Source organism: Saccostrea echinata, unplaced genomic scaffold, assembly GCF_033153115.1.
Source record: "Saccostrea echinata isolate AGI-Se365-2 ecotype Australia unplaced genomic scaffold, CSIRO_AGI_Sech_v1 ptg000006l, whole genome shotgun sequence".
NCBI classification, from domain to species: Eukaryota; Metazoa; Mollusca; class Bivalvia; order Ostreida; family Ostreidae; genus Saccostrea; species Saccostrea echinata.
This window is the reverse complement of record NW_026889755.1, coordinates 6,584,637-6,589,088: the sequence shown is the minus strand read 5'-3', so window position 1 is coordinate 6,589,088 and position 4,452 is coordinate 6,584,637. Positions and strand designations below refer to the sequence as shown.

At 30.2% G+C, this 4,452-nt stretch overlaps 1 long non-coding RNA gene across 1 annotated transcript; it reads left to right on the top strand.

Moving 5' to 3' along the window:
• The first annotated feature begins 1,080 nt into the window (after positions 1-1,080).
• LOC133180466 (uncharacterized) lies at positions 1,081-4,185 on the top strand. The gene is made up of 3 exons (XR_009720329.1): positions 1,081-1,168; positions 1,432-1,561; positions 3,492-4,185. It is a non-coding gene; the product is annotated as an uncharacterized LOC133180466 (long non-coding RNA).
• Positions 4,186-4,452: the final 267 nt, after the last annotated feature.

Below are 4,452 nucleotides of genomic sequence, written 5' to 3'. Positions count from 1 at the left end.
AACTTTTTCCTTTGGACATTCTTTTAAGTCTCTATCACTATAAAACTTTCGTTTCTTACCTTTAAAAGGTTTAAATCCAATAAAATATAAAGTTGTTGATTTTTCATAAGAATATCCTATTCGTTTAAACCTCCGATGCTGAAGAGTTCCAGCAATAGTCTGCTTCAAATACTTCGTACTACTACAATTTCCTATAGAAATGAAACATAATACGAAGTATTTGAAGCAGACTATTGCTGGAACTCTTCAGCATCGGAGGTTTAAACGAATAGGATATTCTTATGAAAAATCAACGACTTTATATTTTATTTAATTTAAACCTTTTAAAGGTAAGAAACGAAAGTTTTGTAGTGATAGAGACTTAAAAGCATGTCCAAAGGAAAAAGTTGAAGCGGGCAGCTAATTCATTTCAGCCCGTATTGATTGAAACAAGCGGTTGAAGTCGGGGCAAGAAAACCCGAATCAGTTTGTGTGACACTGTTCTGAGATTCGTAGGGACACCAGACCAAAATTTTTAGTCCCTACGAATCTCGCTGAGATTACTCTCGGGGTTGCTTTAAAGTCTTTTAATTCTTAGTGGGGTCAAAATTTTCCTTCATTTATGAATATGGAATTATAATATAGTCTGAAATGATATTTCTAAGATAAACATTGTAATTACTTTTTGTTTACTAGAGTCAAACTATCAAATTACACTTCACTAGCCAAGTGACAAACTTAATGATAAACAATTCTGTATGATGTATGTGCAATACAAGATATGACTTATTAAAAAATGATGGGTTATGTACTTAGCCTAAGAAATGAAGTAATGTGGGGAAAAAAGACTTGATCAAAAAGTGTTCATAAATTTTTTTAAGACAACAAATTAACCAATTTTATTCTTATTTCAAAAGAACAGGACTCCTTTTCTTGAGTGAGCTTGAACACTGTGGTGACTTTACACATTCATTCATTAGTCTTTGTTGTTGGTTATGGATGCTTATATGCTGCATAATTCTTTTAGAATTTTGGAATTATTTGAAAATTTTAATAAATAATAATTAGCACTTTTTATTATTATATCAATTTCAGATAAAGGAAGGAAGATGTTTTAGAGAGAGATAATTCCCAAAACAATGTGAGATTACAGATAATGGAAGATTGCTGGGGATTATGACAAACAAAGGTCTGATTAAACATTAAATATCCTTTTGCCATTCAATCATTTGCAAACAATTTAACTTCAAGACCTATATGGCTATGGATCTCTACTGAAATAAATTTTAGCAAATGAATAATTATGCTGCTTTAAATGATGTAACTGTTCTATGAAATTATTTACTTACTACCGGTAATAACTAATTGACATTGATTGTACATATTCAAAGAATATCTATAAAATTTACTTGTAAATTGAATATATTTGTGACTGATTTGTTATTTGTACAGGTATCAAGGAGGAATATGAACAATGTAGGTCAGCAGTCAAAATCTCTCACCTTATTCAACTCTTAGCAGCATGTTCCTATGGATCCAGATGCATTAAAAGATTTCTATTGTGTTGCAACCAATGGAATAGGTAGGAATGAATTAATTTTATTAAAATAAAAAAAAAAATGGGTTCACTATGTGTTCAATTCTGGTGGTGGTGGTGATGGGGGGGGGGGGTTAATATATTTTCTGGCCTTCAATAAGGACAAAATATTTATTTCCCAGCTCACCAAAGACAAATTATGACAGCAAGATTATTATTTTATTTTCACTGGAATAAATTAGACAAAAGAAAAAAAATATTCACAGTGGAGAAGAATTTTTTAATTTTATTAACATATTCTAGGTCAGATTATTTCCAAAATCTGCCCTCAAAATCAAAAGGTCCTCCTTTAACTTGCTAGCATGATAATAGAATTTTTAAAAATGTAACTTTTTGAAGCCTCATTAGACTAGTAGTCGTATTTCATAAATAACTGGAAAATGACTATTAAAATGTTATATAGTAATGTAGTAAATTTTAAATAGGTATTATATACAGTTGAACTTTGATATCTCGAACACTGATATCTTGAATACCATGGATATGTCGAAGTGATTTGGAAGTCCCAACTACTTATCCTTAAAGTATTTTACCCCTTATATCTTGAATGCTCGGATATCTCGAAGTTTTTTCTCAGTCCCATCTAGTTCGAGATAATGAGGTTTGACTGTATTTACAATTTTACTTGTATACTATATATATATTAGGGATGGCAATCGAATACAGAATTGCTAATCGGTTAACCGCAAGATGTTCCGACCGATTAACCGGTTAATCGTATCAAAACAGACATTTTTTTTCCAAGTAGCCCTATTCATATACACAAGAAGACTGAAAAAGAAGTTAGAAGTTAAAAACATAAGACTGTTTATTTTGATCAGGAAATTACATGTAAATATATTTTATTTCAATTTCAATAAACAAAAAAAAAAATTATGAGAAAACCATGAAACATGTCTGAGAAATCAGACATTGATATTAATTTTTCAGAGCATTTGTCACACAGGTTCATTTTGCATTGTCACTATAATCAAAACTATGACTGAACTCTCACTTAATTTACAATGTTTGTCTAATAATAAAATTTAATAGATAACGGCAAAAGACACACATACCAATTCATAGTGCTCAACGGTGATTTAATATCATTAAAGAATTACAGGACAATCGGGGTAACGACATGGTGTTTTTAAAAACAGTAATTAACTTCACAAACTGACCAATTACTCCAAGATCTCAAACCGTAAAGCCATAATTACCTCCAAATCAGCTTAAACAGATATATGAGAACGGTTGATTTATCAAGTTTTATGCGAGGGTTTATTTTTTAGAAATGAATTTTAGGAAAATTGCAGTCAACTTTACATATATTTTATTTTTTTCCGACTAACCGATTACAGATTTTCTAACCGATTACCATCGTTCCGACCGAGTAATCGGTTAACCGGTTACAAATTGCCATCCCTAATATATATATATATATGTATATATATGTATATATACACCCATAAGATAAACCTATGCTGTATCCACGGGTATGTGCTTTATCAATAGCATGTCTTCCAGTTTCGACACAATCCCTAGGCCTCGCTTCAAGATGTAAACTTATCAAAACTTCTAATTGAAAGTTCTGTGTTATCAAATGAATGCTGATGAGCAAAAATGTTCATTAAAAATGAGAAAAAAACTAATTACACTTCAATGAAATGTCAAAATTTATCAATGTACTGGCTACAGCGATAAAGGATGTTACCCCCCCCCCCCACACACACACACACACACACACAATTGCTCTCATAGGAAATGTTAGATCTAGCAGTTAAGTTGTAGTTGGAATATATTGGCAAGCCTCGTGAATATACACCATTCAACTCATTGGATAAAGCAAATATCAAATCACACAATATAGATATCCTCTATATATCCATGTCCACATCATTTGAAGGTTAACACTAAAATGGATTTTATTTTCCAGGCTAAGAATAACACTGTTTTGCCTCTGTCACCAAAGACTGAAATGTTTACTTCAAAAGACCTTCACCTGCAGTTATTAATATTTCAACAAAGTTCGTGGCCCAAAAAAGCTTGCAGTTGAAAAGGAAAGGAAAGATAAAAAAGATTCACTATGTCATAGAAGCTAGCTTTACTAGAACTGTGTAGAAACTTTTGTCAAGGTTAAAGAAATCATTTTGTGTAAACAGAACTAACAGTTATTGCTCAAACTTTTTAACAGGGATAATTTAAACTGGTATTTGTTATCTTTATATGTTGTACATTTTGATACTATTTCCAATTAGATTATGCAAAAATATGTCATTTGTATCAGATAATGCTTATAAGTGTTAATGTGAGTTTAAACAGAGGAAATTCGGACTGCAATTTTTGGGGAATTAGATTATGAAAATACACTACTTTTATATAGGATTTAGATCCTTTTGTCCTATATTCTAATAAATTGTACATTCAATGGTTAAAAGTTCCTTGTATAGATATTAAATGGGAATTTATTGTTCATTTTTTCTGCCATCATTCAGAATAAAAAAGTAATGTTTAAAGGAAAATAGGAAATCGGGGTGATAATTATCTTAATTATTAAAGACCGATTCATAATTTTCTTTATATGCATGATTTTTAGTTTTATTTCAAGATAGTAATATATTTAAAATCAAATAAAATATTTTTTTGTTTGATTTTTTTATACATCAACACAGATAAATGTGCTTTAGGAATCAGTTTTTACAAAAAGTTAGAGAAAATTCAGGTTACCACATCTTTTTTTCCGATTCATGTGCATACCAATTTTTTTCCTCTGTTACATAGCTATATATCACTTCTTTAAAATGAAGATGAAAAATAAAATATTCAATCATACCAAGTGTGATTTTATAACCTTTTTTGTAGTCAAGGGCAAGGAAATATAGTCAAATTTAAAGAGG